General features: G+C 35.7%; 1 protein-coding gene and 1 long non-coding RNA gene across 2 annotated transcripts in view; both read right to left on the reverse strand.

Annotated features, from left to right (window-relative positions):
• The window catches only part of LOC118740526 (flocculation protein FLO11), a 59669-nt gene that overhangs the window by 34209 nt on the left and 5694 nt on the right, over positions 1–19766 (reverse strand). The window lies entirely within an intron of this gene.
• LOC118740528 lies at positions 11607–12867 on the reverse strand. Its single transcript, XR_004993150.1, has 2 exons — positions 12452–12867; positions 11607–12352 (listed from the first exon to the last, which is right to left on the reverse strand). It is a non-coding gene; the product is annotated as an uncharacterized LOC118740528 (long non-coding RNA).

Raw genomic sequence — 19766 nt, forward strand, 5'->3', positions numbered from 1 at the left:
TATTCATTTTGCTGATTTAATTTTTTTATTCATTTTTATTTTTAATTATTTTAATACATGAAATTATCGGTATGATTCATAAAATATACTTGTATATACTTGTCCCTCAAGGGCGTTGAAATATCTTGGAAACACCGCATCAGTTATTGTTTTTGAGCTTATAGTTTGAGCATTTCTATTTCTATATATTCCTAAATTTAGTTTTTTTTTCGGGATATAATCTGTGGTTCATGTAAATGCAGTTCATGTTGCAGGATTTTATCCGATGCTTTTTTAAATGATTTCAGTATTTTTTTAAATTTTCGTCTTGCTTTTTTATCCAAATAGACAACTAAATCATCTACGAATATCAAAATGCAAGTGCGGAGTTTAAATAATCGGAAGTAATAATCAATTGGAGCGCATTTCCTCTTACTATGCATATGCCTAAATGTATGCAACCATTTGGCAAGCGAACACAGGGTGCTTATAATGAAAATAAAAATTTTATGCTGAAATACACATGCTAACCCCTTCGAAATTTTGTGCTGGGATATGCGTTACAGCTTCGCAAATTTTACCCTTACCGAAACCAAAGATGTATACACATCAAAAAAATTTAAGATTGTTCAGCTAGTTTAACAGCGATGAGCTAGCTGAAAAACACATTTTTGCGAATTTCTCGGAAACCAATGGAGCTACTAAATTAGTTTCGGTGGCGTTGAAGAACACCTAAAAGACACCTAATTCCTGCATATATGTATCTCGAAAATTAAAAAAAAAAAATTAAGATTGTTAAGATTGCGCTGTTAAGCTAGCTGAAAAACACATTTTTGCGATTTCTCGGAAACCAATGGAGCTACTAAATTAGTTTTAGTGGCGTTGAAGAACACCTAAAAGACACCTAATTCCAGCATATATCTGGAAAATTTAAAACCTATATTTAACGATGGGTCAGCTAGGTTTACGTAAACCTAGCTGACCCACACATTTTTGCGAATTTCTCGGAAACCAAAGGAACACCTAAATTAATTTTGGAGGCCCTAATTAACACCTAAAAGACACCTAATTCCTAGCTAAGTTTTATTGATTTTTGGCGACTTGGGTCAGCTAGGTTTATGGACGTGCAGGCTAGCCACTGTATGGCTGCTCATTTACATTGAGGCGCCGCCGGCAGTTTGCTATCGAGTATTTTCCGTAGTAATACTTGATGCTTTGCTTCAGCTTGGGCTTAGACCAGGTCGGAATCTTGTATTTCCGGTTGAAAAGTACTAGATCTGTTATTTCTGCGTTGATGCCAAGCGCAATTTTAGTTACCCAAAGGTGTATTTCCCGTAGTCCTTGGCTCATAAGTGAGCTGTGTGTGGACAGTAGTATGGTGCTCCTGATGTCTACAGAAATTACTCAAAAAGTGTGAATGCTGTTAATTTCGTTTGGAGCTTATTAAAATCAACGTTGATCTGGATCTGCAAAAATGGGTTCGACAAAGCGTTTAGATAAAACAGCTCAACGAAAAAAAATCGAAAATTAGTGTCAGATAGTCTGACTCCGGACCAAACCTTAAAAAAACGTGCCCGTCACATTATATCCGCCAGGTTTTTTGAGGTTAGGATACAATCCTGACGTGATGAAGAAAAACTGTCCTCGGGTTTGGATTCAGCAGTAACCTCCTCCGGGCTAGCTCGTCAGCCATGTCGTTGCCATGCACGCTGTGTTCTGCATGTTACGGGTATAAAGTGATAGTGTGAAGACGATTTAAGGGTTTTATTTCAAAATCTTTATATTTCATTATCGCAAAGCTTATAAAGCTAAAACTTAAACCTATACGAAAATTTGTGAAACGTGCGTATATTGAAAGTTAAGGACTAAATAGCACATCCATATCTAAATAGGAATGAAAAGTTCAAACAAAGCGAAGTAGAAGGTTCACTTGTATTGGTAAATTTAGTAGTCTAAAGTAAAGTCGACTAACAAGATATCTATCTAAATATACGTACATACATATGTAAGTATCTATGTATTCTTATATGCATGTAAAGTATTTAATACAAAAACATAAACACATATAAAATCCAGCTCGTCGAAGCAACGCTAGCGAAAAGCATAACACAAGAAAAATACTGATAAAAATAAAACACGCAACAACAACAAAACAATTAAAATCAGCTGAAATAACTTTTACACCACTACAACCATGCACAAATTCACACATATTTAGACACTTATATATTTATATACAAAAACTAAAAGCCAACGATATGAAAAAATACAAACACGCTTACATGCACCAATACAAATGCACGTAAATCTCGTTTAACTGCACCCACACACACACACAGAGTATTTGCAACGAAAAATTTAGCAAAAGAAAAACAAAAAAAAATGCCAATGGATTTCGACAGGAGAGAGAAACAATAAAGTACACATTTCTGTACGTGTGTGTGTGTACTGAACTTAATAAAATAAAAGAGGCAGAAGAATAATAATGAAGAAAAGTCATAAAGAATTTGCCACTAGCTAACACTAGAAAGCGCAAAGCACAATAAAAGGTGCTTTTCTTTTTTCCAATCAAGAAAGTTTTACGGTTTAACTGACTCAAGTGAGTGTCGCTGAAATTACGTCAACAAAAGCACAACACAAATAGAAGCTTTTTAAGTATGCACTTTCCGAAAACCCTGCAGAAAAAAAATATCAATTAAAAAATAAGTTAATAGTAAAAACAAACATATTTAAAGCAAGCTTTCCAAATATCAACGAAATCGAAAACTATAAATATACAACTACAAAAAGCTAACTGGAAACAAGCGGAAAAGTAATGCAGGAGTCATGCAGACGTAATCGGGACATTGTTTCCTTTAAACAAGTCTCTATTTAAATATTCGCATACAAATTTTACTTTGAATACACTTTTTCTGCACTTCATAAATACTTTTTCGAATTCCGGACAAATCAAATGACACGTTACTTTTATTATCATTTTGAAGTTACATACATGCATATGTCTCACGTAACATGTAATTGTAAATAAAGTGGTTAACTAAACAAGTAAAGAGAATAAAAAATATATTTTTTTCTTATTGATATTTTATGTCCAAAAGTAGTTAGTTACAAGTTAGTTGACACCTAATGCAGAGAGGTAACCACCCTTGACTATTTCGCGGCCATCACCATACAAATATACATATGAGGGATTCACAATGGTGTCGTAAGTGTCTTATTGTTGTATGTCGTAAACTTTAAAAGCTTAAATAAATATTTAGTGAACTTAAAAGCACAACCAAATATTTTTTAACACGGCGAAAATTTATAATATGACTTTTTTTATGGTACTTTGCGAACCCTCTTAATATATTTTTAGGCGTTTAAAGTTTACGACACACAACAATACGACACTTACGACACCGTTGTGAATACCCCAAAAGTTAGCCCCCTCAATGAAAATATACAGTTAATAGTGGCCTTTAGCTCTTTCCTAGTCAAATTTTAATTAACTTATATGTAATTAGATATATTTCCTGCAGGTTACATTTATGTATAGATACATACTAACATACATTTAAAAGCGATTACGAAGTGGCAGAAAATTGTAGGCACCTAATTATATACAATTGCATATTCGCACACAGCCACACATGTTGTGCTTTAGTAAAATTTACTCACGGATGACACGTGAATTTATTGAAAGGCTGGTCAATGAAACCTACTTTTCTACATACAGAGATGTATATACATTAGACATATGACTTTTTTTTGATTGAATATTTTATGAGAAGGGGTTGAGGAATGATGAAAAGCCAATAAAAATAACGTTCTTTGACAATATTTGGTACAAAAAGTTCCAACAGGCAAATGCGAGAAACAAACAATTTTTTAACCAATTTTTTGGCCGCTTGAAACTTGAACTTAATGAATGGATACACACATTTTTTTTGCTTTTCTTGCGTGAAGGAATCCATTCCCACAGCTTCCAGAATCGAAAAATGTATTTCAAATCTTTTATACATGACAAGTTGTTGTTAGGTCAAAAAAAGACAAAAAAGCAAAAAATTTACTCCTGAAGGTCATTTTAAAGATATGATTGAATGAAAAACTGCTTTAACCTCAAAACCGACCTTCAGAAGTAAAATTTTTTATTTTTTTTTTGGTACTTAAGACAGCAAGCTATGAACTTTGGGGAAAAAATTAAAAGGGTTTTTTGTTTTTGTCGCTATGGAAATGGATGCCTTGACTCAGTAATAGCAAAAACATGTTTTTAAAACTTTCTAAAAAGTACTGGTCTCAAGCCAAAAAAATAAAACAAGTAAGTATAAGTTCGGGCAAAACCGAATCAGTAAACTGCATGATAAGCAAGAGTGTTTTTCCCGATTTCAAACAGTTGCGATAACATGTTATGCAGTAGCGGATCCAGCGGAGGGGGTTTTGGGTTTTTTAAAACAACCCCGTTGGTCCGCCACTGACTGACACGTAGTTTAACACCCAAACCCCCCGCTGGATCCGCCACTGATGCTATGGATATTGAAGTAAGTGAAATATACCGTTATATGTAAAGTGGTTGTAGTTTTAGTCTGATTTAAAAAATTTTCAGAATATTGCTTTTTTGAGGCAACTGTACCGAGTTTGGTTGAAATTGAAAAATTGGTTACCGAGATATACGTACATACATATGTAAGTGGGCGAGGGCACGCGCATTTTCCAAAATTTTCTCTTACCATCATTTTCCGGTAAGCGGTCATTGTATATATCGTCGATGTTTTTGCAATGCCGCCCATCGACCAATTGCAAAACCGCCTAACTTACGGCAATCAAATTTTACAGGGGAGCGAAAAAACGGGTTTTCTTGATAGGCGGTACTTTCTCTAGGTATTATTTTACAAATGTTGTTTTAATAACGATTATACGATTTTTATTTACATTGGTCTACATCTACTTCGATTCGCTTTGCCTGTTACAAACAACCGTTATGCGAACAAAGTTATAACACCCACAAGTGCGCTCGGGTATAAAAATAAAATCGTTTATCTTTTAAGGCTATTTTAAAGGTCACGGTAATTCTTCTATCCAACGAGACTATTTTTTGTGGATTCTCCATCTCAGCTTTAAAAGAGCGTTACATTTATTTCGCTATCTCTTCTCGTTCTAGAGATATTTGATTTTGTCTCCTTTTTTCCAAAATAGAACACTGTGCATCACTAACAACCTCTACACGTGCTCATCTAAAATGGGAGAGGCATTGGATCTGGCCTTTTCCTAAGTCTGTCGTTAGACGAGAATGAAGACAATATGTAGTCGATTCACTGACTTAGACAGGAACGTACTATGCTGATACAACAAAAACAACAGTGAAAGTTTTTCGTTCGGTTTTTTTAATGTTTGAAGTATTTTTCTTGAAAATTTTCCAGTATTAAGTTATTAAATTAATATATGTAAATTCGCTACTTAGTTCCATTTTTGATAAAATAAATATTTGCATCCCTATTCTGCAACTCTTTCGTATTCGGATTTTGTTACGAATCGTAGAAATAGTATGCTGCAATCCGAATCGTATTTTCGAACTTTCGAAATTCGTAACAATGGCATGCCTAAAAACAAACGAGTAAGCTTCTTTGCGTAATTTTGTGCGAAAACAATTCTGTGTCGGAGGCGAAATAAAAGATGTAAATCGATGTGTGTTTGCAAGAAATATTGGTGGTGTTCATTTAAACAGATAAATCAAAGGATTCACTTTTTATTTAAGATAAGTGTTTCAAATTTCCTACCACTAGCTTATTAATAAACTCGGTTTGCACTATGCACTTTTTTGCAAATTTCGACGTAGGTTCTGCGCAAAAATACTGTAAACGGCGAAGCCGGAGTGATATGCACTATAAATGTTGTATACGTTTGACATGCGGAAGCCCCTCTTCTCCGGCAACACAGAAAGGAGAATTCTACTTAGTAAGGGTTATAATCCCTAAGCGCGGCCGAAGGCAGAAGCAAATGCAACAGGTGGTGGGCCTGACAAAGTAAATGTTTTCAATGGCTTGGAAGAAGCTGTTATTGTATTAACTGGATTGAGAACCAGTTCTTCAGGCATAGGAGTAATTCTGGCTTGTGGTTCAACAATTCAACCAGAAGCTGATATAGATGCGCCCATGGTTACGCTTACTCTGCTGCTATAATCGCAAATACATCAGAATCCATAATTTTCCTCAAAATACGTAAAATTAACCAATTTTACAATAAACAAGCACATGATGAGTGTTTTTTTAATTCCTTTCCACTTTGTTTTCCTTCATTCAGCTATCTTCGAAAAACAACTGATAGCTGGCAATGCTGCACATGTTTCCGCAAGGGTTGCAGCATATGGATTTTTCGTTTTTCGTAGCGTAGCTACGAATTACGAATTACGAAAATTCGGGTTCTAGAATATGGGGGTTGGAATTTTTAGATCCTGGTATATAAATAAACTACGTGAAAACCAGGTTTAATCTATTGTAAAGATCCGGTTTAAGTGCTCGGTATTCGAGAAATCAAAATTTCGTAAAAACAGGCTGAAAATATTCAAAAAATCTGGTTGAAACCGGTTTTAAAAAACTGAGTCAATCGCCGTAGTAAATAGTTATGTATGTATTCATGTTTTATTTTTCAGCAACATTTTTTTTCCTTTGCGGACATTTTGACCCAAATTTTGATAAAAGCGAAATTATGTATTTCATTTTTCATCATTCCTCATTCTCTCCTCATAGATATATTTAATTCAGTTGATTTTTTTTTGAGCTCAAGGCCGGCTTAAAATAAAACAATCTGTTTTTAACGGCCAAATATAAATAAACTATATTTAATTCAAAAACAAGTCATATGCCTAATGTATGCACTTATCTACCTTTACATGCATACATACATACCTATACATGGATACGCATACATTTAAATATGCATGTATTATGCACAAATTGAGAACGTACGATGAGGTGGAGAAGTGGGTGAAATGGTCACCTAGAGTTTCAACACTGCAACATAAAGTTTATTTTCACGTAAAGCTTTTCAAAGTTGAGCATATTCTAGTATGTATGTCAATAGTTAGCATGAACATGTGTATGTATGTATATATGTATATGTGTATATTGTATATACATACAACTACAAGCTATTTTTTATCAATTGATAATTTTTTTTCTGTTCGGATGTATCGGCAGTATCATGAGTTAACATTAGCATAAGCAGTGTTGGTCATATACATAATACGTATATACATACATACTATTATAATTAAAATCTGTCTGAAAAGTACTCGAACATAGTTTTGTGGCATGGATATATGTACATATGTTTGTATGCATGTAAAAAGTATTCATAATTCTCTATTTTCTTTTACCCATTATTTGGACCTTTCACAAACCAGTCTTAGGACATCTATACTGATGGTGTCCTGTCTATCAATAGAAAGCTATAGCTGTGCCACTAAACATAGTTTGACATTATTTATGTATGAAGCGGCCCCCCGCTGCACAGTGCTTCCCTTCCATATAAAATGTGAGGTAAAATAATTGTGGACGGATTTAAATGAAAATTTGCCTCTTAGTAAATTTGAGGACGCTGAATTCAAAAATGCAAATTGGTTTTTTTATAACTTTCATCCTTACTTCCTTACTAATATTATAAATCCGAAAGTGAATTTGTTTGTTTATTACGCTTTCACGCTTTAACTACTCAACCCATCATCATGCAATTTTGTACTCTGGTGTCATTTAGCCCAACTTAAAATATAGGATAGATTTAATCTCGATTGTAAAAGGGGGCGTGGCACTATCCATACAAACGGAACTTTTCATACTGTATATCGCAGGAAATATTTGTGGTAAATATATTAGGAAATGGATTTTAGGAGGCTTAAAAAAGTTGTAGTTTGAAAATATTTTGAAAAGGGTTGCCACCTAGTTGAAAAGTCAAATTTAAATTAATTATTCGCAAGCTATCTGAAAAATTAAAATATGGATTTCAAACGAAAGACTGTTAAGAAACCTTCAGATTGAACATTTAGATTATTGAGGTGTTTTACAAAGGTTGCCACCAGATTAAGAATTAAATTCCATTAATTTAAATTAATTTCTGAAATATGGGTATCAAACGAAATGTTTTTGAAAAGGGTTTTAGTTCTAAACTGCTTGAAGGACGGTTGCCACCTGTTTGGAAAATCAAATTCTACTTGAATTGAGGCAATTATGTAATTGGAATATGTATCACAGTATGGGTGTCAGACCAAATGGGTTTAACAAGATTTTGGTTGGAAAATGTTTTGGAGAGGGTTGGCACCTATTTTAAAAGTCGAGTTATAACTATTTATAGTCAAATTTAAATGTCAAACGTAAGAGTGTTTAGAAATGTTCAGCTTGAACATGTAGAATCTTCTGAGATATTTGAAGAGGGTTGCCACCTATTTAAAACTAAATTCAATTACAATTATATTATAAGTTAAATGAGGTATTACAATATAAGTATTAGCCGAAAGTCTTTAAAAGGATTTATTTCTAAGCTACATAAGTATAGCAGTGTTTCCACATATTTGAAAATTCAAATTCGACTTGAATTATAGGAATTAGGTAATTTGAATGCATTTGAATGTATTACAATGTGAGTGTCAGACGAAAGAGGTTTAAAAAGGTTGCCAACTCTTCAGAAAGTTAAATTCAAACTTTTCAATGAATTATAACAATAGGGGTATCAAACGAAATGGTTTTGAAAGCGCTTCATTTCTAAACTATATGTGAGGGGGTTGTTCCCTTTTTAATCTATATATATTTGAGTACGGGTATAAGTTAATTGAAAAAGTATCACAAGAGAGAGGTTTAGTTTGAAAATATTTTGAATATGGGTAAAAAAATTTGGAATCTCCTGTTTTTGGCATGGGTTATGTATGTATGTTTATTGAAATTAATTACACCTAATGTAGCACTCAGAAATTTCGCGCACTCAGCGAAGCGGGTGATGGCTATCTAGTATTTACATAATTGTAAATGCAGTTTGAAGTTGAAAATCTTTGTTTTTGTACATTTAGGTATAAATTAAAGGGATTGGTCTATAGATGTGTAGATAGGGTTTTTTAAGGGTTGCCACCTGTAAAAAAAAATTTAATTCAAATTCTTTAATAAGTTAGATAAATTACGCCAATATGGGCCAATCGAAATTGTTTTGAAAAGGTTTTATTTTATAAACTACATGTAGTAGAGTTACCAGCTATTTTAAGAGTAAAATTCAGCTTGAAATAGGGGATTTAAATAATTGAACTATGGGTGTTAGGCGAAAGATGTTTTAGAAGGTTTTACCTTAAAAATATTTTAAGAGGGTTACGCCCTGTTTTAAAGTCGTGTGTGTCAAACGAAAGAGCGTTGAGAAACTTTTAGTTTAAACGTCTATATGATTTTTGAGGTGTTTGAAGAGAGTTGCCACCTATTTGAAAAGCTAAATTCAAATTATTTTATAAATTAAATGAATAAATGCGACTTCTTATCAGGGTACGAAAATAAACTGTACAAAACAATTCCCATTTGCTCATCGATCATCATATCATTTTTGGTTTTGTACAGTTTTGTACATAGTCAGAAACAAATTGTTAGATTCACTGTCATTTTCCCCAACGAGAAACGTTTGCTTTTCGTTTGTGACAATTGTACCATAGGGTACGTTTCAATTACGTGAAAAATTTTTTTTTCTGTAAATTTTCATATCCAATTCAATTAAAAAACATTTTTATTTTTTTTTATTCACTGCAGCCATAAGTTTTGTATTTAGTTATTGCATATATGTACATACATACATATATTTTTCTCTGCACGATTCATTTCGTTTGTTGTTTCGTCTGTAACTACTAAACTACTGTAGTGTACTATCGCCAAAGTGAACTCAGCCGTTTGGTTTTCGTATTGTACCGAACTGTTGAAGTAATAAACGAAACGAAATAGTAACGTACAATATAGTTTATTTTCGTACCCTGCTTCTTATACTTTTATTAAATTTTATTTTATTTCTCTTTTCTTACCATCATTTCAACTCGTAACAAAATCCAATTGCAAATCTTTTGTACACATACATACTATGTACATATTAACGTCCATAAGTATACAGACATGTGCGAAACTTGCTTAGCTCCTAGATCGATACATTGCCAATGGAAACACGTTAGCTGCGCTCAAATGTTGCCAGCTTTTTGCTTCGTTTTCCTTGTATTATGTTTTTTTAGCGCTGGCACAGAAAATTGGCATGCACTAACAACGTTGCACTTTTACAATGTCAATGTCAAATCTTTGTACATTGTTGTGGACAGAACCACGCTATAATTTATACTAGTTTAAGACTTGAATTTGAATATGAATATTTGGCAACCTTCTTTTGTCTATTGTAACTTAACATTGTTTTATACTCTAACGAGAATGTTTGAACTCGAACGAAAATGGCTTCTTCCGGCCTTTTTCGCTAACCGAAAGACTGAGGAGAAGCACGAATAAGTAAGGGATATAATTTTCTAATTTTTATTGTACTAATCCAAAACAATTTTTTAGATATTAAAACGCTAAACCTTACAAAATAAAAAATACTCGGTTGTTCTTAATATATTTGTGCTATTCGCTGCCGCAGTTACATTAGTTTAATATTTATTCTCAAAGCAACGTGAGAATCATTAACTTGGTTCTTCGAATGCGACGCTATAATTTGCGAAATAGAAAAGTTTACTCAACGAACACTGAAACTAATCGCAAAGTAATGCCGAATTCAGATGGGGAACACGATTCAGAAAACGAATTAGATTGCACTGTAGTTGAGCAGGAAGATGCTATTGCAAAGTTACAGGAACAAATAAAAACTTTGCAACGTTCTCTTGCCGCTTCAGAAAATGAGAGGTTAACTTTGAAACAAACCCTAGCATCAACAAAGGCCATCGTCACTCTTGCCGACACGGGCCATTTTCACGCCACCGAACCCTTCGTGTCGCGAAATTACACCTACAATCCGCCCATAGGTTATCTTGCTTATGAAAATCACGCTTCCGTCAACCTTGCCGACGAACGTCCAGCACACGCCAGCGCTTATCCGATCAACGCCTACGTCAAACTTGCCGACGAATTGCCCCCCCGTACATTGCATTCTGCCGCAGTCACTTTTGCCAACTTAGATAAAACACGTCCCACCAGCACTTACATGAATTATGCCAACAACATCACAGTCGCCGAAAACAAGACCCACGCCTCTACAATGGATCGTATGGCAACCGCCACTAGCCAGGTTTCAACTCATGCCAACGATTCATCATCCGCCGCTCATCGTCCTCCGGACACACTTACCGATACTTGCCGCACAACAGGTAATTTTTCATCACTTTACTTCCCTAATACCGACTCTGCCGAATTAGCCTTCGAAAGAAATGCCCCTTTATACGGTTCGTACCCATTGCCTACGAATAATCAAACGATTTGCCCACCGTCGCATATTCAACAACATTTGCGAAAGCTACGAGATCTGCCAGAGTTTTCTGGAGCACCCGAAGAATGGCCAATGTTCTCGGTTGCGTTTAGAGAAACCACCACGATGTATAATTACACCAATTTCGAGAACCTGCAACGCCTGCAAAAGTGTTTAAAAGGAAACGCACGTAATACGGTTGAGTCTTTATTAATTCACCCTTCAAGTGTAAATGCAATTATTTCCACGCTTCAATTTCACTTCGGTCGCCCTGAGATATTGGTCCGGAGTCAGCTTGCTAAGGCACGAGCCTTTCCTTCTATCACTGGCAAAAATTACAGCGATATCGTGAATCTCGCCACAATGGTATCCAACCTTGTTGCTTTTCTGGAAAACGCCGGTGCTTTGCCTCACCTCTCAAATCCAACACTATTAGAGGAGCTTGTAGGTAAATTACCACTTAACAAACGCGAAGATTGGGCTCGCCATATATTTTCAATTAATAAAATGTATCCAACTATCCAGGAATTTAGTATCTGGTTGCAACAAACGTCTGTGTACATCGCCATGGCTACTGAAATTAATACGTCAAAATCAAATGTAAACACAGATCAGCTGGTGCAAAAAAGTAATAGATTTGCGAAACAAGTGTTAACCATAGGTAAAGAAAAGTATGAATGCCAGCTTTGTAAATCCGATCACAAATTGTACCAATGTTCTAATTTTAAAGAGGCAGGATATGATGAGCGCTGGGAGGTCGTCAAAAACAATCGCTTGTGTTTTTGTTGCCTTTCCGCAAATCACAGCATGTACAATTGCCCTCATCGTCGTGAATGTGGTGTGGCATCTTGCCGCAAGTATCATAATAAATTGCTTCATAAAATTAATTCAGAAACAGTTCAAGCTGGCATCTCACCTCCAACAGAATCAGCTGTTGCGACTGTAAATGTATGTGAAAGAAATGATTATGAGAAACAGAAGAGCAAAATAAACAAAAGAAACGCAGATGTATGCAAAAGCATTGTTGATAAAACTTTACTTAAATTTTTGCCTGTAAAACTGTATGGACGCAAGGGTAGCGTACGTGTAATGGCATTTATTGACGATGGAGCCAAAGTCACTCTTTTGGAGGAGCGTATAGCTGATGAAATTGGTTTGAAAGGAATCGCTGACTTCTTGCGCTTGAAGTGGTTTGACGATCAGACAACTACTGAAGTTTCAAAACGGGTGGATGTTGAAGTATCGAGTGTTTACGATTCAGTGCGATTTCATATGAAAGACGTTCGCACGATTAAAAAGCTGCTTTTGCCCCCACAAACTTTGTGCGCTGAAAACTTTAAACAAAAATACGACGAATTAAGCCATATTCCAATTGTAAGCTATACGAACGCTATGCCACATGTCTTGATAGGGGTGTCTCACACAAATTTATCTAGGCCATGGCGTGTTGTTAACTTTGAGGCAGAGCTGTAAAATGATTGAATCAGTAGGATCTGCATTCACTCGGCATTCTTTTCAAAATTTTGATTCTTTGTTTGTATAAAAAAAACCTCATTACTGAGTGGCTTAAAATACTTGAAAACAAAGAAACTGTGTTGTGTTATTGAATGGTAGATTGACATTCAGTATAGAATGTGAATGTAACAGAAGCATTCGGACACAGACATGATTGTATATTTAAAATGAATGCACACGTTTTTTACCATTCAGTACTAATGCTTTTTTCCCCAGGGTTGATACATTTTATACTTTAAAGTTTAAACATATCTGGAATTGAAAAAAAAAAACAAATATTTTATTTCAATGTGTATGTAAGTATGGACGTTTTCTGTCATTAAACCATGGCCAATGAATGGTGAGAAATTATTCCAAATAAACATCGCAACCGTCAAGCACAAAGGACACATCTTTATACATACATACACATATATTAGATTCGAAACTAGTGAACTATATATAGAAATATAAAACAGAGTCAATAGAATTGACAGTTTTTAAAACTCTTGCTTGATAAATCTTACGAATTTCATTACCGGCATCTTTCGTTTCCCATTCTCTCTATTCTGCACGTTACCGAAGATTTTGTAACCGGAAAATTTTATTACCAAAAAATGTTACCAGTTCATGTCACCGCGATTCTAGGAACGTTGGTAATGCTGGTAATATATTCAGATATTCAGGTATGAAGAATTGTGGAAGTTCTGGCATTACAAATTTCACGGGGAAATATTTTGTTACCACCTTATGAGATGTTAACGAAATTTACCGGTTACAAGAGTACACAGAATGCAAAATGGGTTTAAAAATTGAGAGAAACTTTATTTACCGGTAACAAAATTTGTATTACCAGCGCAGAATAGACTTGTAAATGGTTGTTTCTCTGAATGTATGCAATTCCTTTATTTTTATAGATTTTCTGAAGCCATCTTGTTTATTTTCCAAATCGGTAAAGAAGTCACTCTGCTTTTTGATGCCTCGTGTATACAAGTAGTTTTTAATGTTAGTCTTAAATACCTACACATTTTTATATCATCAGCCTCTGGGGCTCCATCATAGCAAATTGTATATACTTATACATACTTGCATACATATACATATGTAACTGCATAGATAGAAATAAAAGCCGTATTTAGTTTCTGTTTTTCATTTAAACACAACGTACATACATTAGTTTGAAGTGAAATTAGTAATATAAAGAATTCGTTAAATTCAATTCATTAGTAAAACATGTAGATATATGTATGTATTACATTTTGGAAAATGTTTCGCCAGCTATTAATATTTTAATAAAAAAAAGCAACCACAAACTTGGCCAGCACACATGAGCAAGTATTGTTTAAAGTGCTCACTGCATTAGTGCTCTATTTTAATAAAAAAAAGCGGCCATTGCATTTGATATCTACCTTCTCCAAAATTTCAAAATATTTTCCAAATAATGTTTCCTGCGCACATGGTTCCTCAGCTAAATCGTTTTCCCCGCGTCTGTCGTAAAAAACAGATGTGTCGTTATATGAATGTGAATCTTCCACATCTAGATATTCTCTCGTTGGCTGTGGTGTTGGGCCTTCGTCTTCGAGTACATATTCACTGGATGACTGAGGTGTTGGGTCTTCGTCTTCGAAAACATACTCACTAATCACTTCAAAAAGGTCGTCAAAATCTTCTGTTGATAATTCGCTGCCTTCGCAGCATAGGTCTTCATTGATTTTAGACATTTTCTCGCAGAATATAAAATGTAATTTATCACAATTTTTTTTCTATTAATTTTTTTCTTGAGTAAATTTGAAAACTTTCAAAACGAAATTTCATAAGGGTTCTTGTTTTCATTAAAAAGGGGTTGAGGAGTTCCATTACATTGAAATTTTTTTTTAACTAATTATTAATTAAAAAGTTTGCTTTTTAAACATATTTACTACGCACTTCTGCAGGAGGGTACCATAACTTTTTTCACGTAACGGATATTTGGAACAACCAAAATCGAGATGGATATATACTACATTTATGTACATATGTATGTATATACCGAAAATGCCCAGAATGAAAAGAAAAGTTGACTAGTCCATGTCCGTCTGTCTGTCTGTCCGTTTTTTTGTGTACACGATAACTCTAGCAAAAGTTTAGATATCTGAAGAAAATTCGGCACGCGTGTTTCCCTTTATGCAGGGCAGCAGTGTATTGAAAATACAAAAATTAAACAATAAATAACCTGGTCCTGGCGTTCTTCAACAAACTTCTGAAATATGGTGTTCTTGAACAGTTTTTTTAGATAAGGAGTTTTTGAACTGGCTGCTGATATAGGTCGATCTTTCACTTAGGTGTCGATATGTAGTTTTTATGTTAACAAACAAACCGAGACTTGGGTTAAAAAGCGTGCCAAACCTTCTGCAATGAAATGGGTATGCATTCTTAAATATTGCACTTACAGAAAAGAGTGTTAATGAAAATATAGACCAACGAATTTTGTTAAATATTTTTATTCGGAAATTGTTGATAATTTGTGACTTATTGTAAATAAAAAAAACCTTCATTAACCCACAAATTCGATTTTCCATTAACTGCTTGACCCAATAACGAAGAAAAAAAATACGAAGAAATTTGTATCAAAAATGTTTATAATTAAGTAATGAAACGTATATGTATGTCTAATGTTAGAACCAGAAGCTCTTAAATTTGTTAGTTTATATTAACTTATACATATATGTATGTACTAATTTATGCAGAATACATTATTAATGGTACATTGGTAACACTTATTTGGAAAGCTGACAATTTTCTAAACAGAGATGTTAAAATCATAAATAATTTATATTTTTCATAACGACATTCTAACGACACGTTCACTAAAAAATATTTCTCCAATTAATGTTTTTTATTCTTATAAATACTTATACAAATTCAAGTGAAAAAAACTAATGAAAACGTTCTATAAACAATTTTTTGTGTTGAAATTTTGAAATCTGTTTAATAAAATTCAACCTTGTGTACTTTTCAGTGGGTTTTGTGTGTTTAGAATATTTATACCGATTGATTGGTACTCAATGAATGTGTGCACACATAGCAAAAGCTGCATTCATCTGAATACGTATTCAGTGTTAAAAGTTGATGTTTCGTCATTCAATTTTTTCAATCTTCCTTTGAATATGTTAATGTGTGCAATCGTATCTACTTTGAGTGAATGTAGAATTGGAAAATTATAAGCCACATTCCCCAACAAGGAAAAATTCAATGAAAACATAATAGCATAAAATTGATGATTTTTAATTTCAAATGATTTCACAGTTTTACAGCTCTGCTTTGAGGAAGGGTTTACGGCACATGAAACGAAACTGGGGTGGACGATATTCGGCTCTAATGAAAACCGAACACACAACACAACTATTTGTCATGTACATATTGACGACAGCGCACTAAGTCAACTGCAAAAGACAGTATCTGATTTTTTTGAGGTAGAAAACTTTGAAAGAAGTACGCTGCCTCCCGTAAAGTCTGCATGTGGTATAAGGGCTGAACGAATACTGACAGAAACAACAAAATTTATTGAAGGTAGATATGAGACGGGACTTTTATGGAAGGATGACGCTGCGATCTGCCTGAGAGTTACAGCATGGCATTAAAGCGTCTTCAAATTGTGGAAAGGAAAATGTTGAAAGATGAAAATTACGCAGATTGGTACAGAAAAAAGTTAAATGAATATGTAGGTAAGGGCTATGCTCGGAAATTAACTGCAGATGAAGCCGAATGGGTAGATAAGCGAACATGGTACTTGCCCCACTTCGCTGTGTACAATATAAATAAAGGTAACAAACCTAGACTAGTTTTTGATGCTGCCGCCAAAATTAATGGGATCTCGTTAAATTCTGCACTGATGAAGGGGCCGGACTCATATCATCCCAAATCATTGCAGTCAATTCTATTTAAATTTCGAGAAGGGAAAGTTGCTATCTGTGGGGACATCCGCGAAATGTTCCATCGCGTTAACATACGTAAAGCCGATCAAAATTCTCAGCGGTTCCTTTGGCGAGAAGGAGACCCGACGAAGTTACCCGATGTTTATGTTATGACTGCAATGATTTTCGGCTCTATTTGTTCGCCATGTTCGGCACAATATGTAAAAAATTTTAACGCGAGTAAGTTTTTGCATGAGTATCCGCGAGCAGTAGAAGCTATTATCGATCGCCACTACGTAGATGACTACGTTGACAGTTTCTCTAGCGTACATGAGGCTATAAGCGTAACGAAGAAGGTAATCGCGATCCATCAAGAAGCAGGTTTTGAACTTCGAGGATTTATTTTGAATTCAAATGCTCTATTGCAAGCCATTTACGACACGTCAATGCCAGTTGAGAGTCCTACAAAAAATATGTGTAGTGGTGAATCAGACTGCGAGAAAGTTCTGGGCATGCACTGGGATCCGAATCGTGATGCTTTTTCTTTTAAGTTAATGTTTGCGAGAATTCCAAATCAAGTTTTGGATGGCAGTAGACGTCCAACTAAAGCGGAGTTGTTAGGGATTATCATGTCCATTTTCGATCCCTTCGGGTTTCTATCCAACATAACTTTGGCTCCGAAAATACTTCTGCAAAAATTATGGCAGTTAAGCGTTGACTGGCATGAAGCAATTCCACGGGAGATTCACGAAGTATGGTTCCAGTGGTACAAGTCGCTAGAATCGCTGTCTGAATTTAGCGTACCGAGATGCTATCATTTGAATTTCACAGACCCTTCAACGCAGATTCAGCTTCACATATTCGTCGATGCAAGCGAACTTGCCTACGCAGCCGTGGCCTACTGGCGTATATGTCATGCAAACGAGGTAGAAATAGTTTTCATTGTTGGAAAGTCCCGCTGCAGTCCATTGAAGCCACTATCTATTCCACGTCTGGAGCTTCAGTCCGCGGTTCTAGGAACAAAAATTAAGAGTGTGATTTTAGGCAGCCACACTGTACAACCAGATAAAATTGTGTTCTGGTCAGATTCGAAGACCGTTATTCAATGGATTAGGTCCGAAGCGCGACGTTACAAGCAATTTGTTTGTAATAGAATATCTGAAATCCTCCAATCGTCTGAGGTCTCACAGTGGAGATGGGTGCCAGGCTCGTTAAACCCTGCAGATGACGCAACAAGACCACAAAAAGTTAGAGTTTCATCGAACTCTAGGTGGATTAGTGGCCCTTCATATCTTAATCTATCTGAGGATCACTGGCCCGTCCTACCAAATCCCGAATCGGAAGTTGTAGGCGAAGAAGAAAAGCGACCAAAACAGCTATTTACAGTTCAAATGGATATTGACGTCATACCATTTGCAAACTACTCTAACTATTATACATTTTTGAAAGTTATGACTTGAGTAAGGTACGCGATTTTTAAGTTCCTCGCATATTTCCACAAGAATGCAACTACGAAAGATGTGTTTAAAATCACAGCACATGAGGTGAGGAAGACCGAACTCATGCTTGTACGATTGGTGCAAATGACCGCTTTCGCCGAGGATGTCTTATTGGTACGCGAAGGCAAGGAGCTTTCTAATCGCAGTTCACTTTTTGATTTAACGCCTGTGATCGATGATGAAGGAATTCTGCGAGTGGGTGGCCGCATAGACCATGCTGAGTCCTTGCCAATGTATACTAGGAGACCAATTATCATGCCACGGGATCATCCGATGTCACGCCTCATAACACGTCACTACCATGAAATGTACTATCATCAGAATCAAGAATCCATCATCTGCGCTATCCAAAGTAAATACTGGATAACAAACATTCGAGGCCTTCTAAAATCTGTAAAACGTGAGTGTCAGCATTGTAAAAATATGGGAGCGACTCCAAAGACTCCGTTAATGGGACAAATCCCAGAAGATCGCTTAACACCGTATATTAGACCGTTTTCGTACACCGGCCTTGACTACTTTGGGCCGATAATGGTATCTATAGGTCGGCGTCGTGAAAAGAGATGGGTGGCTCTATTTACTTGCTTGACAATACGAGCAATTCATCTGGAAGTAGCACGAGACTTATCAACTGACGCCGTTATTCTGTGCTTAAGGAACTTTGTCAATCGCAGAGGAATACCAGTTCGCCTACGCAGTGACAGCGGTACGGACTTCGTGGGGGCAAGCAAATTCGAATGGATTTGTCTTAAAAATGATTTGGAAGCGGAGTGTACTCGTCGTGGAATCGAGTGGGTATTTAACTCACCAGCAAATCCATCAGCGGGTGGGGCGTGGGAACGTATGGTTCGCAGTGTAAAAAGAGTCTTGTCATTCACATTGAAGGAAGCGGCACCGCAAATAGAAACTCTGCAAAGTTTGCTTATTGAAGCGGAGAATTTAATTAACTCCAGGCCACTTACGCATATACCAATTGAAAGTTCGATTCCGACCCGTTGACCCCTAACCATTTTATTTTAGGGTGTCCTAACTATATTCAAACGTCAGATTGCTCTAAGGCGGTATGCCTACGAAAACAGTGGCGAGTCGTTCAGCAACTGAAGCAAACCTTTTGGCGTAGGTGGATGTTAGAGTATTTGCCAACTCTAACCAGGCGCACTAAGTGGCATCAAAGAGTTAAACCAATTACAATTGGCGACGTAGTTATCATATGTGACGACAACGAAAGTAGAGGCGAATGGAAGCGCGGCATAGTTCTGGAAGTGTATCCTGCTCCTGATGGTCAAGTAAGGTCGGCCCTCGTTAAAACATCATCCGGAAATTTACGTAGACCTGCCTCGAAGCTCGCGGTCTTAGATGTGTATGGTGAACCTCAAACTGCAGACGCACCTTCGGTTCACGGGGGGCGGAATGTTGTGGACAGAACCACGCTATAATTTATACTAGTTTAAGACTTGAATTTGAATAT

Source organism: Rhagoletis pomonella, unplaced genomic scaffold (genome assembly GCF_013731165.1).
Source record: "Rhagoletis pomonella isolate Grant_MI unplaced genomic scaffold, Rhpom_1.0 Rhpom_scaffold_00006, whole genome shotgun sequence".
Classification (NCBI taxonomy): Eukaryota; Metazoa; Arthropoda; class Insecta; order Diptera; family Tephritidae; genus Rhagoletis; species Rhagoletis pomonella.